Source organism: Neofelis nebulosa, chromosome 9 (assembly GCF_028018385.1).
Source record: "Neofelis nebulosa isolate mNeoNeb1 chromosome 9, mNeoNeb1.pri, whole genome shotgun sequence".
In the NCBI taxonomy this organism is placed as follows: Eukaryota; Metazoa; Chordata; class Mammalia; order Carnivora; family Felidae; genus Neofelis; species Neofelis nebulosa.
The window spans coordinates 25,097,138-25,113,005 of NC_080790.1; positions in this window are offsets into that span (position 1 = coordinate 25,097,138).

Consider the following 15,868-nt stretch of genomic DNA (forward strand, 5'->3'; position numbering starts at 1 on the left):
CACAGAACTCTGTCCCTTGTCCTGTCCTGTTTAACATTTGTATCTTAATCCTGGATGAAGATGTTGGCATGAAAATGAAGATACTTTTCAACTTTTCCATCATTTTAATGATATAAAGGAAGAACAATTATCCAAGCAGATGGCAGATTTAAAATTCTAAAGGACCTCCAAGCTGAGAACATGGAAGTTACCCAGGGAAACTGCAAATCTGTCTTCTCATTTAAAAGTTAACTGTGCAAGTAAATAGTGAGTGGGATTTGCCTTGGCTCAGTTTCATTTTGAAAAGATTTTGTACGGCTTACTTGGCTTCCTATTGTGAATGAGGCAATGTGGTGAAAGACGTGCCCGCCCTGAGCTGCTGCCACAGCAGGAAGGCACTGCTGTAGACACCATGGGAGCTTCTGGTCCTGTACAAAGTTGCTCTTGACCCGTGGTGGACATCCAGTCCACTGTGTTCAGTTCCGGGGGTGGGGGTTACATTTCAAGCAGCACAGCAATGGTGTACCCTTAATGGTAGCCAAAGCAGGGTGTTAGGGTAGCTAGCACAGGGCACCTGGCCAGAAGAGAGCCCTTTGCTTTCAGTCAGGGTTTCCCAGTGCAGTTATACCTGCCTGGAAAAGACAGGGATTTTTTTCTAATGGCACAAGAATGCCATCACCTAAACACGCAAGGAACCTAGAGATCACTTCCTGGGAAGTGGGAGATCTAGATGTGTTCACTGGGAGAAAGACAGACCGAGGGACTTACAGGGACTGTCAGACCCAGCCCAGAAGTTCTGTTCCCAGCCCTCCAGAATAATCCTGGTCTGAGAGAGCACAGATTCAGCCACCCCTGGTCCCACAAAAATCAAGCTCCCTGTTGCTGTTTGTTCGACGTCACCAGGGTTATGTTCCTATTCAGAAAACTGGGTTTTGCCTTGACCTTTTAAAAATTAAAAAAAAAAAAAAAGACCCATGAGATGGTGGTCAAGAGCATGTGGAATCAGCTTAAAACTTGAAACTTTAGTTTGACTTCAGATATCGCTTAGTGACTGAGTGATCTTGATCAATGTTCTTATTATCTGAGCCTCCTTTACTTACAAATAAAATGGGCTGGAGGTGGTGGTAATAAAACCAGCCTCAGAGCATGAGGTAGGTATTAAATACCAACATTCTTTAAAAAAATTTTTTTTTAATGTTTATTTTTGAGAGAGAGAGACAGAGTGCGAGCAGGGGAGGGGCAGAAAGAGAAGAAGACACAGAATCTGAAGCAGACCCCAGGCTCTGAGCTGTCAGCATAGAGCCCGATGTAGGGCTGGAACTCACGAACTGTGAGATCATGCCCTGAGCCGAAGTTGGACACTCAACTGACTGAGCCACCCAGATGCCCCAAATACCATCATTCTTATTAAGGGCTCTGTGTGGGAAGTAAGAGCTGTGTGGTAGGTCTCCTGATGATCACGCTTGTCAGGATCTCCTCAGGTGCCCACTACCTTATCCATGAACCTGAGCCCTGTAACAGGTGATGGGCAGCCCAGGCATTAGCCAGTTGCCTCCTGGACACCCAACAGTAGTTTTCTCCGGGTCCCCAGAGTGGTGCCCAATAGCCTAGCACATGTGGCTAATGAGCACTTGAAATACAGCAAGTGCAACTAAGGAACTGAATTTTAAATTTTATTTTATTTTAATTAACTTACATCTAAATTTAAAGATCTACACTGGCTAGTGGCTGCCTTGGTGAACAGTGCCGAAGAAAAGATCTGTGAATGGCATGGATGACCATGTGCGCTCTCCAGTGGCGATAGTCAAGCTGAGATCGGATAAACTTAAAAGCAGGGGGGCGGGGTGGTGCAGAAGAATCCTTGCATTGGACAGATCCTTTCAAGAACTTTGACCTGCAGGGGTTCTCTCAACTGCTTTTCCTCAACATCCAAGTTTTGCCACCAAATCATCCAGTCACTTTCCACCAGCACCTCTGCAGGCTTTACAGTGACAGGTGCAGGGCTTGCCTCCAGGAGGAGCTTAGCATGTCCCAGCAACAAAGGGTGATTGGGTGATTCCGTGTGCGTTTTGTTTTCAATCAGCTAAGAAACGGGAAGCCCCGAGTTCAATTGTTCCCTGCCCGGGAGTGATGCACACAGCTCTCTCCTGGCTGGTGTTTTTCAGAACAATGGAAATAAATCTGATGTAATGTAGCGGAACACGACAAAGGATGGTTTTCCCCTTAACAAATACTCGTTTGAAATGGTGCCCAAACCCTGCACGAGGAGCGATCTATTTCCCACAACAGTGTTCCAGCAAAACCCATTACTAATTCCACAACTCAAATTAAAACTAACAGAGCTTGAAGGCTGGGGCTGACACTCTCTCCGCTGACAAGGAGCAAGAAGAAGGGTGGGGGAAGGGGCCCTGTGCACTCGCGTGTGTATGTGTTTAATTATACTGTTTAACACATTGAGAATAATTTAGCCACCCGAGTGGAGAAAATAAGGCACTTAACTGCTCTCTGGCGGAAAAAAGCCCCGTGCAAACCACTTTCAGCTCTATGACACCTAGGCACACTTCAGGGCTTTGGAGAGAGAGCAGGGTGAAAGGAGGGAGAGGTAGATAGACTATGCCAGATGAAGGGGGAGAAGGAGAGGGAGAGAAGAGGCAGGGAGAAACCGAGGGGAAGAGAAGGAGGGGGAGGGGAGGGGTAGAGAGAAAAGGAAAATTTTGTGCATATACAAATCAGCTGGGAGTAGGGAAGGCCCAGGACTATTTCTCAAGGAGACCTAGTAGGAGGTAGTGTGAAGGTGAAAGTGAACATAAATTATAGGTTTTAAAAAGATACTTAACACCCACACCAGTGCTTCTGCTGGGTCACTCCCTTACTTCAGAATCATCTGAGTTTCCTTGCCTTTGTGGCCTGAAAGCCGGGAGTGGGGTGTGTGGTTCCTGGAAAGGCAGGCCTCAGAAGAAGACTATGTGGGCTCCCTATGCAGGAGAAACTGAGGCTTAAGACCAAGGAAGAGAAGTTTGACCCGCATTGGGAGGAGATTCCTATCCAGCTGCCAGCTTCAAGGCTGGCAACCGGGCCCACAAGCAGAGTATGTCACTGTCCCCACCAAGGCGCATCTTTTCTGTTTCATTAGGGCTGAGAGGGGTCTGAGGTCATTACCCACCAAGGGCCACAGGAGCCAGAGAAACGCAAGAAGGTTCTAGCATGGCTGTAGATTTAGAAAGCTCCCAGACCTGGAACAGTTACCAGAGAAGAAAGTGCTCGAACTCTCCATTGCCTTCCAGGAACCCTGGGTTCAGCATCACGGCTGACCGACCACCAAGGAGAGCAGTCTGGCGAGGAAGAGGGGGAGAGAGACAGCACCAAAACAGCTCTGTGGTCCATAGAGGTGTAGCCCCATCTTCTTTGTTCCTTGGTGCCCTCAACATGTAGACCCAGCCTCTTCTGACACCCAGGGTCTCACAGGCTCAGAAACCTCAGCTGCTGGGTCCCTCTCCCACCCCCCCACCCCCACCACCACCACCAGGAGCTTCTGTGGGGTAACAAAACGACTGCTGGCCAGGCAGAAGGGGGTTTGTGCCGCTCTGCTGAGGCTGTGAGCTGTGGGCAAGCTGTCCCCTCCTCTTGCCTTTGGAACACTCAAAAGGCTGGACTTCCTTTTAGGTGCTTTTCAACTGTTATGTTTTGTGTTTCTGGAACAGAAAACGTGGGTTCCCTAAATGATATTGGTGGGCAGACAATGAAATCGGAACCCACTGAATATATTATCCCTTTCTGTTAAATTGGGTTTGTCATGTGCGAACATAAAAAAAGAAACTTGCCTTTGCATAAAAAGATACTCCTTCCCATCCCCCAAGTTCTCTGATATGTGTCATTTAATCACAAAACAAGCCTAGAAAATTCCCTAGCGGACTGGCCATATATTCTGAGGACAAGGCAGAGCATTCCTTCTGGGTTCTATATGTGCCCCAGAAACACGGTGTCATATTTGGTATGATCTTGGGATTTCTGGGTGTGGATTTTTTTTTTTCCACCCATAAAGAGAAGATACTTTCTACTTAGCTAATTCCAGCTCCTTCTTAAGCAAATTAGGGGGTTTTAGGACACTGGGGACTGTCATGTATCAAATTATAATCTGGGTCTTTAAGAGGTACAATTTCTTCTTTTTTTTTTTTTAACATTTTATTTATTTTTGAGACAGGGAGAGACAGAACATGAACAGGGGAGGGTCAGAGAGAGGGAGACACAGAATCTGAAACAGGCTCCAGGCTCTGAGCTGTCAGCACAAAGCCCGACGCAGGGCTCCAACTCACAGACTGTGATATCATGACCTGAGCTGAAGTCAGCCACTTAACCGACTGAGCCACCCAGCGCCCCCCCCCACTTTTTTTTTTTTAAAGCATCTGAATTCATTCTTCAGCAGATTACAAACACAGTGGTTTGAAATCACACGCATTTGTTATCTCACAATCCTGTAGGTTCAGAAGCCTGGAATTATGTGCGTGGGTTCTGTGCTCAGAATCTCACAAGCCTGAAATCCAGGCATCAGCCTGCTGTGTTCTCATCTAATGTTCAGGCTCCTCTTCCAAGCTGACCACAGTTACCGGCAGAATTCATGTGCTGATGGTTGTAGGACTGAAGTCCCTGTTTCCTTGCTGGCTCTCAGAAACCATGAGGAGCTATTTCTGACCCATCCCCCTACCCAGGGAGCCCAACCCCCACAGGGCTTACCTCCTAGAGGCGTGAACCAGAGAGGGTGTGCCAAGGACTGCGCACACTGGGGTTAGGGACTTTTCTCTTCTTTCTTAAGGTTCTTTGGAAATTGGTTCTACATTTAGATAATCAATGTATTCTTAAATGATTTCCTCTTGGCCTATCTTGCAGCAGAGGAGGACAAAGAGAAGGAAATGGATGGGAAGGAGACAAAGTGAGAGGAGAGGGGGGGCAGGGATATAGAAAGACAGAGACAGCAGGTGGGTGGGGGTGGAGATCCTGAGGGAGAAGGGGAGTGCAAGGAAGGACAGAACCTACTACTTAAAGTCCTTCTCACGCCAGCCCAGCATCCCGGGTTCCTGAAATGGAGCCCACGCATCCTGCCCGTTTTTTCCCCCTCAGATGCAAATAAAACAGATGCAGTAGTGGAGACTCCCAAGGGAGTGCTCTGAAGTCCCCTCCTGCAACAACAGGCCCATAGAGCAAGTTCCGGGGCACTGCCTCTGGCCACCGCACAGGGATGCCAGCAGCTGGACCTCAGGCATCCCAGTGCACGTCTGGCATTCCTGGGCATCTCAGGCCCATGGAGGAGGCCACAGGAGCAATGGGCCAGAGCTCTGGACTGGGAGCCTACCGCTGGCTCCACCAGTGGCCGCTCCCCACTGTGGTGGGGGGGTGGGGTGGCAGGGGTGGGGAGATAGGGTTAGTAGCACCAGCAGCCAAGCACCCTAAGGGAGAGACTCCCTTTTCCAATCAGCTCCAGGATGTATGACAATGGTGTGTCCCAAGCTGCTTGCTCTGAGACTTTTCTGAAACCAGGGTTCCGCCCAGGTGGATGGGGTCACACCTGTGGGGTTGGGGACAGGGCATGGACCAGTGGGAGAGGAAAAGTCTTTTGAAGGGCACCTGAGTGGTTTAGTCATTAAGCACCCAACCCGATTTTGGCTCAGGTCATGATCTCACTGTTCATGAAATCGAGCCCGATGCGGGACTCAGCACTGACAGCCCAGAGCCTGTTTGGGATTCTCTTTCTCTCTCTCTCTCTCAATAAAAAACATTAAAAAAAAGTTTTTCAAAAAGAGCTCCTGAATTAAGTATGTCAAAGAGCACCACAAAAGAAAATGAACTTAGAACTTGCATGTGTATAAATGTGTGTGCAAAGGTGAGTGAAGCTGAGAAAAGCAGGTCGCAGGGAGTTCCCATACACCTTCCTTTATTCTTTCTCACCCTGCCCTTAAAAATTGCAAGAAGGTGGCCAGAGCATTAGAGGGGGGTTGGGGTAGGAAGGGGAGACAAGGAGGAAGAGGAGCAGAGGGTCGAGGCAGGCCTTCGAGGCCCTGAAGGGAGGGGAAAGGCAGGTGGGAGAGGGACTGTGCCTGCAGAGCCTCAGCTTGGGTTGGGTGGTCGATGCCTGAGCAGGGTGGAGGTGGGGTTGGGCGGGTAGCAGATACTGCCTCAGGAAGCCTCAGCCTCCCTCCCCCTGCCTAGGCAGCCTGGTGGCCGTGTGCCAGAACAGGCAAGGCCCCAAGGGAGCCATGGGGAGGCCTGTGCTCATCTGGAGAAAGTGACATGGTCACAGGAAGAAAGGAGGGTTTGCGGACAGTGTCAGAGGGAGACAGGGCGCTGGATCAGAACAGGCTGGGAATTAAAGGGATGCACCCTCGGTGGGCAGTGGCTGGCAGTCCAGCGTCCTAGAAGCCAGCCCACCCTGAATGCCTCTGAATTTCTCCCCCAGGCAACTTTAGTACCTGAAAGGAGGCTGGGGATCTTGGAGATGGGGCATAATGACATAGCTCAGCCGGCTGGCAGTCACTTCTGGGTGAGGACTGGACTGGGGGACAAGACTTGATGTTTGGCGAGGAGAACCGAGCAAACATTCCTAGGACCCCTCCTACCTCCAGCACTGATCCAGATGTGGGTCACTGGCCGAATCTCCTAGAGGCCGATGTGTGGTCACTTCCGATGGAGACACAACCCTAGGGACTGTGGTCCACAGGCCGTGATGGAGTCTGGCTCCTTCTCTGAGCTGCGTGAGGTTCTGGTCAGGCCTGATCTACAGGTATGGGAGGCGGGCACAGCAGAGCTGATCCAGCCAGTGATCAGAGGCAGAGTACTACCCGAGGGACCATCATTTCAGCATAAAATTAACCAAAGGTCCTGGCCAGTCTCAGTTTTAAAGGTCCCTTGTGGCTGTTTTGGCAGCGCGAGGATGTTAACCCCAGAGTCCAGGGACTCCGAGGGAGCGCATCTTGGGTCACTACCTCAGGACAAGACACTTTTTGCATCTGCCATACCCAGCAGGGGGGAGGCAGTGGGATCAGCCTTCACTTCCTCACCCCTCCACCGGCTCTTAAAGACCGCCATTTGTTTATTAGCTAAATAGATGGTCTCTGAGCAGGAGGAGAGGATCTTCAGCTGCCTTTCGGCGGGGAGCATCACAGTTCAGGAGGGCCTGCCAGGCCCCTTAGGGATCACCTTGTTAACTATCTTAGTTATTAAAATAAGGAAATAGGGTTCGGCCAAGCTTTCCTGGTTGCTTATTGGGAGAACTAGCTTTGCAGACTGGCCAGCAGATGTGGCCTCCCGTGATATTACAGAATTTTTTATTCCAAATGGTTCCTGCAAAGCAAACAGCAGTGCATGGTAGTGAAGTAGTCCCCTGAGAATTGGGGGATGAAGACAGAAGCAAGACTCAACCCAGGGTGGCCTGGGCCCCAAGCAGTGCTTCCAACCAGGCTCTGGGTTTGGAAAGTGCAGGCTTACTCAGCTTAACCAGTTTCCCTGTTTTGTCCCCAGTCAGAGCCTTTTATATGCAAATCTGAATCAGGACTCTCCTGGGAAGGAGGGATCAGAGACACAAACAGATTATATTTGTAGATTATGTTCCCATCACCCAATGTGCTAAGTATTGAGTCCTCCCACAGGTGTCACGCACAAAAACACAGTTTAGGTCCAGCTGGATACAGGTGGGGCAATGCGAGAGAATGTGCTCAATGACTATCCAGATAATGCCACCTGGGGGTCAGCCAAGTTCTGTTTCTTTCCCAGGACAAACAGGGCAGTTGGCAGGTTATAACCCAACTAGAACTCCAGAGGGAGAATGTCTGCGTTTACTCTGGTTAGCTTGGGTTCAAGCATAACAGCTAGAACTCAGACTCCCTAAGAAGAGAATCACATCTCAAAGATGACCCAACCTTAGCAGCCACAGAGGCACAGGCAGGGACTGTGAAGCAGCTATTGGGGTAGAAGGAACCACCTGAATCTCTGAAGTGATCAGTCTTGTGGTTAACCCAGATTTTTCAACTTTGTTCTTGTAATTATTAAGCTAGAGCATTTGAAAACAAAAGGTAAGGTCTGGGCCCCATTCCTTCCTTCTGCAAATATTAAACATGTGCTATGTGTCAGAAGTTGAACATGGGTGGAAAAGGTGATGGGATTCCTCCCATCAGAGTATCCCTTAATGTCAACATTGCCCTTGCGCACAAAAGCAAAGATCCTGTCATTGTAGGAAATATGCAAAGCTGAGATGATCTTCTCTTAGGGAGTCAACTCATCCCTTGCCCTAGTTTTCCTTAAAGCTTAACCTTGGACCATTTGCTCTAGTGGGAGGCTCAGCATCTGAAAATTAAGACGCTCTCTGGGGAAATTCATATGCTCACTCAGGTTTGGACCACCACCTTGGTCCAAAGTCCCGGGAGGTCACCAATCACACCCTACCTACCTGTTTCCTAGATGAGCGCATCTGATGTCAGCAGTATTCCAGGTCAGGACTGGCTCAGCAGCAGCAGCAGCTTTGTGGGATGGAGGGTGGCAGAAGAGGGTGGCAGGAGAGTCAGCCCTGTGGCAGAGTCCCAGAGTTCCGGGTTCTTCCCTCAGGCTCTTCCTTATATGCGCTCACCAGGTAGTGCCCCACCTTAGTTAAACAATGTCTCCTGGACCAAGCCTCAGGGCCTCCTGGAGGGAGGACAGTGAGTTTAACTGCAAAGTCTTCCAGACACTTCTTGGCCCAAGCTGACTGTCTCCTCCCAATCCTGGCTCACTTCCTGGAGCCCCCAGCTGAAGGTACAATTTCTTGGCTGCTGGATTGTGTTTCTCTCATTGTTTCCAGATATTTCAGTTTCCTTGTTTCACTACGGGAATCAAATGGGTGTTTCTACAGAAACCCCCTTGAAGCACAGAGGAAGTGCTGAGAAGAAGCCCCAGGAAGCAGCCCTCCTTGCACCTCATTCTCACACAGGATGTGCGGTTGCCAGGTGTTGTACATCCAGAGGGCCCACTCAGAGTAAATCACATCACCTGGGCTTTCTGTTGGCGAGACCATCTTCTTTCCCCAGATAGGTCTCAGCACACAATAACCCTTGGGTGTGGGCAAGGTCTCTGTATCATCACTGCTTAATGGATTGGGGAGAAAGGGTCAAGGTGCTTCCTGACTCCAGAACCCCGAGAGCCCAGCTCACCCTGTGTTGTAGGTGAGAATGGTAAAGTAGGGAAAGCAAGAAAAAATGTGGAAATCACCAGGAACCGATGTGACTGGATGCATCCCCAAACTGTCATGGCAGGCAACAGAGGGATTTAGAACCCGGAAGGAAGATTAGAGCACTGGGAAGTGTGGCTGAGTCCATGGCCCCTGGGAAGTAGCCAGGTGGATGTGGAGGGGTCCTTCCGGTGACTGGAAACTCCACAATTCTTAGCTATCTGACTTGGGCAAGTCCTTTCCCTTCTGAGGCTTGGTTGACTAATCTGTGAAGTGAGGGTTATGACCCTTGCTTCACTTCCCTCGTATTTATTTACAGGGACACCTGCACCCCAGGGAACACACTCTGCTAGAACTTTCACTATAAATACAGTCTGCAATAAACACACTATTTTATGAATATAATTAATGAATAAATAGACCTCAATCTGTGTGTGTGTGAGCAACATGATTTTACTAATAGAGTATGCAATCAAAAACATTTGAAAGCCATAGTTTCCAAAAATATGGTGTGAAAATGCTTTAGAAGGCCCTTCTCACATAAGCATATCTTGAGACAGAGCCTAAAGAAAAATAACTGGGAGTTTTCCTGCTTACTGATGATGATTTCATCTTCTCCCATTTCAACAAATAGTTGTCCCCCACCCCCTCAGAGCAGGCACTGTTGCCCCAGAGGCATTCTTTGGGAGTATTGAGTTACAAGGGGAACTGTTTCCCAAAGGAGAGTTCTCGGTACCAGGAGACAAGAGCTCTGGGTGATAGCTGTGCTGTAAGAACGGGCGAGCGGGGCTCTGGAAAACACTTGTATCAAATCCAAGGGACCGTTTTCTTTTGGGGCTTTGTTGGCTCTTTGGTGTTCTCTCTCCTCATTCACATGTGTTCTTTAGAAGCCAACCCTCAGGGGTTTGTGTGTTTCAGAGAAATCCAGGGGATTTAAACTGGGTGACCCTGAGTCGTAATTTTCTAGCTGGTCTTCCTCCAGGGCAGAAGGAAGTGTGTCATGCCCCTCAAATCCTTCCCACGAAAGGCAGTTGGCATCAGCTCTGAGATGCAGTTCTTTGGTCCCCAAGTAGGACCCAACTCCTCTTGCACGGAGTCAGGATGACCTATAGGATGTGAGATGGTCACTGTGTCACAAGGCCCAACCATGCCTCCACCATCACTGCCGAGTGTACAGACCCTGCTGTAGCTGCTCACGCCTGGGCCACCAGGGCTATGCCTCCAGTGCCCACTGGATGTAAGAAATGCAGCCATCAGCCCAGGGCTGTAGTCACCTGCCCTTCCTCTGCCAGTGTCATGGTGTCCTGACCATCCCTGAGGCTGCTGCCCACACCCCTGTGGCTGACACCTCCCGCTCTCAGTGTCCTACAGAACTGGCAGAGAAATTGCTCTTTTTTTGCAACCTCCTCTGAGCCAGGAGAAAATCTGAGACAAACTGGGCTCAGGGTCTCCTTCCATGCTTTGTGAACCCAGGCTACATAGTCCTTGAACTAGTCTTGCCCATGGAAAGTCTACTCTCCCTTGGAATGACTTGTTTCTCTGGAGAATCCTCATTCATTCACGTAGACACTTCGGAGTGCTCCCTCTGGCCAATGTCTAGAGACACCTCAAGATACCAGCTCCTGGGACACACGGTTCTTCCTGGCTCCCTCCTCTGCTGCTGCTTCCCCTTCTCTCTTTCTTCCCTCCACCTCTCTATTCTAGGTCTCTGGCTACTTCCCTCCCCACCATCATTCCAGGCACCATGCAAGGTCCAGGAGACACAGCAGCAAACCCAGTGCACATGGCAAGCCCTGGCTGCTCAGAGTCTAGTGAGAGAGACACATGAAACCAGTAGCCACAAAATGAATTGGAGGATTTTACTTGTGATCAGAGGGGTAGGGGGGTGTGCACATCTATGAGAACCTAAATCAGGTAAACCTCATCTCCACCGAGGAGTCACGGGAGGTCCCCTATGGAGGGACAGATGGAAGAGGACCCCACCAAGAGAAGAGAGTGGTAGAGGTGGTCCAGGCAGGCGTAAGAGTGGTGAGAGAGTACAAATCCCAGAGGACAGCTTGATGAATGTTTCATGACATGAAACCCATGTTATTAGCACCCAGGTGAAGAGAAAGGGCATTACCAGGACCCCAAAGCCCCCTTTGTACCTTTACCCATCACAATCCTCCAGGATATCCCCAAGATAAACTGTCTGCAGTCCTGTTCATTTTGATAAGTTCCATCCTGTTTTTTTTAAATAAGAAAACAAATACAGCATTGATTTAGGGGATTAAATCAAATGCCCCTGAAAAATATGCCAGGGGACTGTTGTGGCAAGCCAAACAGGTATTCAGAGTGTTTGCCACATAGTTAAAAGATCATCTGACAGATTTCATTATCTTTACATTCCTCTGTGGGTAGAAAAAATCAAGTCAACAAAGTGAGTTGATGTGTGTTAGTGCCAAAAAGTATGAAGTGGCCAGAGGCTCACCTAGCTTGAGTTTGCTGTGCAATGGACTGTGTTCTGGATGGATTATGAACTGCCCCAGTCATATTCTTAGGCTCAGAGAAATAGGTGAAAAATCCAGCATTATCTTCAAGAGAAGCATTATAAGCCCACAAGTTTTCAAATCATAGTGTCCTTGCCCTACCACTTACTGATTGTGGAATTTTAGAGAAGCTACTTAACTCTAAGCCTGCTTCCTCAACTCCAAAATGGCCTAGATAATAGAATCTAACTCAGCAGACATCATTGAGGATGAAAAAAGCAAAGACAGGTAAATTGCTTCATGCTAAGTCTGGTACACAGTAACTGTTCAATAAATGGGGGTCATGATTTAGTAAAAGCAGACATAGTTCTCTGCTGGTGGAAGTTTAGGAGAGCTAGTTTGGAAGAGAGGGGGTACTTCTCAGGTGGAAACCAGAGGCATGTAGAGGAAGGACTAGATGATAGCCCAGATCAGAAAAGGACAGCCTGATGCTGACAAAGGGAACATCCAGAGACCAGCGAGGGAAAAGGAACTCATTTTCACTTGTTTCTTAAAGCTCTGTTTCAATAACAAGTCAGTCAACACATGGTTAAGTATTGCCTGGAGAAACCAACAGAGACTGGCATGACACATTTGTTTCTGGTGTTGCCACATGTTGCTGAATTGAGAAAGACAGAAGCATTTGGCCAAGGAGAAATGAGCTCTGCTACTGATGTGGAAACCTTAGTAATGGGTGCGCTGAAAAAAAAAATGAACCTCTTCCCTGCCTTCTGATGTGGTGGCTGTCCTGGAGAGGGCCTGGAGAGGCCCAGGTCTCATTGTGCTGAAGGAGCAGGAAGACAACACTCTGGGAGACGTGTGTGCACATCAGGGCAGGGTTATTGGGTGATTGCTATGCCTCCTTCAGTGTTCCAGCATCCCTAAGGGTGAGCTCCTTTGGTGAGCACCCAGGTCCATGAAAGTCCAAGGTGGGCACTGTCGTTGCAGCTTGAGGAGGATGCACAGACCAGGACTGTTCTGGGACTATACATGGGTGAGGAGACGGGAGATAGGACTGCCTTTGTTACTTCCTTCTTTGACTGCATCTCCAGTAAACAAGTTCTCAGGAATTTGAGGCAAGAAGGCTTAGGTGAGCCAACACATGGGGGTGGGTTAGGGAGGGTTGGAGTAAGTTGTATTGCCTACTTTTATTCTTTAGCTAAGCCGGGGCCTTGTGGAAAACCTATCCTTTCTCCTGAAGGGAAGAAAATGGGGTGGAGTAGGGACAAGTAAAATAATAAGTGCACAAAGTTAGTGCAGAATGGCCTAAAGACAGAGGAAGGGCATTTGGTACACAGGTGGGGAAATGTCACACTTGCCAAGGAAGTTGGTGACCAGTCTCTGGGGTGAGCAAATGTTGGGGAGGAGCAGGGGGCATGCCCAGAATAAAGGACCAACAAGCAGGTTCTTGCAGGGACTAGGAATCCATCAGATCTGAATCACCAAATTCACATTGGGCTGTAGTGGGACCACTTAATTTTTAGTCAATTGCCTTGAAAAGAGGACCTCAGACCCACCCAATGGGAGAGACCCTTGGGACCCTCTAAGAAAATGATCCCGCAGAGTCAGGTTAAACAAGTGCAGCTTCCTCCTGTGGATTTCTGGGCTTCTCCATCTGTCCTCCAACATAACAAGAAAACTAATTAAAAAGGATGTCTAAGGTCATTTGGGGGGTACCAATAGAAGAGGATGTCCTGAAGAGACTTGTCTCCATCTAAGCCAGTCTTGAATGTGACAAAAATACTGTAACAGGGCAGATAAATGAATCCCCAGAAGGAAAAAAGGAAAATAGGCAGGAACCTTAGAGAAGAAAGAAAGGGGAAACCCTGGGACCTGAAGTAGCCAAGGATCCTTGTGAGATCCTTTACAAGGCTGTTAACTGTCCACTGACACACTATCTATGAAAGATAATCAAAATAATTTCATTAATATGGATCCTGGCACCATCACAAGGTAATGAAATGAGGAAGTTAAAACTGCCAAGTGTTACTGTGTATGAGGAATTCAGAGATGCCTCATAAAGATCAGACTGTAGCCAAGCTCAGATATGCGAGTGATGATTACAGAAAGCCAACAAGGGAGGTCAAAGAAATAGTTGTGCTTCCTTGATAAGAAGATGCTACTGGGAGGTTGCCTACAAACCTATTAATATCTATTTTTATCCATCCTAGAGCCATATTTGTATCTTGAGAGGACAATTGTTGGACAATGGGCTCAGCTAAAGATGAATACAGAGTGCTCCGTTGCAAATCCTAAGTCTGAACAATCAAGCTTTATTCATTTCTTGTTTGCTCATCATATTAACCTTTTATTATGCAAAGCTGTCAGTTCAACTGCACAATGAAAAAAAAAAAGAATATTGGGGACAACTCACAAGTGATGTTTACCGTAGCTGATGAAAGGAAAAAAGTTTCTAGCAGATTCTAGAAAGAATCTGCTGAAGAGGATTCTCCTGCTCATCCTCGGATCCTTGTTGGCAAGCTGATCTGCTCATCGGGGACCCTGAACTGACTCCTACTCTAGTGTGTGCTGGAAAGGGTTCCTTTCCTTTAGAGGAGGCAAAATTTTCACGCCAGTGAACTCATGCATGAGAGAAAGCTCTCTCGGGCAGTGAGCTCTCAATGGTGGTTCTCAAACTTAGACACACAAGATTCACTGGGGGAGAGTGTTGTTACAAAACGTAGAGTTTTCTGTTTCGGTTTAGGGTGGGGCCCGAGAATCCGCAGGTAACAGGCATCCCAGGAGACTGCACTGAGGATCAATCCCTGTAGTGACCCTGGTGGCCGCTGGTCCACTGCTTAGAAAAGGCCACTCTGTCCTCACATGCACACATGGACCCTGTCAGGACACTAGTGCTGTCAGAGAGTCACTGGGCCTTCACAGGGTCAGGAGGTAGGGCTGCCTCCTGTGAGCACACCAGGGGCCCTGGAAGGGATCTTCAGTGGTAAGTCAGGGCCTTCTGGTCACAGTAAACTTGTAGAGCAGATTTTAGGGGCAGTTGTTAGACTGCCCTGCTTGCCCACCGCTGTTAGCCAAATGATTCTCAATCCTGACTGTGCGTTAGCATCACCTGGAAAGATTTTTTTTTAATTATTCTCCCCCAAATCAGTCAAGTCAGACACCTGGGGTTGAGTGAGGGTGCTCCTGGCAGTCATATATTTTAAAAGATCCTTGAATGATTCTAAAGTGCAGCCTGGATTGAGAACCATGGGTTTAGTCTTGCTCTTACCTCCTTGGGTCCTTCTCTCCTTCTCCCTCATGGGTAAGGGCATTTCCAATTGCTCAGTGCATGAACTACCCCCTCTGACTACTGAAAGGCCCCAACTCTGCCACCTCATCCAGCCTGCTATTTCTCAGAGCACGCTATCCCCCCAACCCCAGGCCTCTCTGCAGAGAAGACCCTCTTCTCTCAGTGTGGTACTAGGGGAGTATGCTAGTTTTCAGGAGTCCTGGAAGGAAAATGTATATTTCTGTATCTCCTTCATTCATAGCATGCAAATGATTAATGGTCTCAGGTCTTAAGGCAAGTTCCCTGAGAAACAGACTCTGAGAAGGAGATTTATGTACAGAACGTTTACTGGGGAATGCTATTGGGGTCAGTGCCTGTGAGGCAATGAAGAAAGAAATACTGGGAAGAGGGAGGCACTGGGCAGAAGGGCTTGGATAGAGGCTGTTGCAACAAAGGTCGCAGAAGACCCCATGGTGGTCTAGACTCTGGATGGACCTTAAGAAGGATTCCACTTTACATGAATAGACATTTTTCCAAAGAAGACATCCAGATGGCTAACAGACACATGAAAAGATGCTGAACATCACTCATCACCAGGGAAATAGAAATCAAAACCACAATGAGATACCACCTCACACTGGTCAGAATGGCTAAGAATAACAACACAGGAACAACAGGTTTTGGCAAGAATGTGGAGAAAGGGGAACCCTCTTGCACTGTGGGTGGAAATGCAAACTGATGCAGCCACTCTGGAGAATAGGATGAAGGTTCCTCAAAAAGTGAAAAATAGAACTATCTTTGATGTGTCTAAGTGGATCAGTCATTTAAGCATCTGACTTTTGCTCAGGTCATGATCTCAAGGTTTGTGGGTTTGAGCCCTGCATCGGGCTTTCTGCTGTCAGCACAGAGCCTTCTTTAGATCCTCTCTCTGCCTCTCCCCTCTCCCCGCCCCACTCTCTCCCTCAA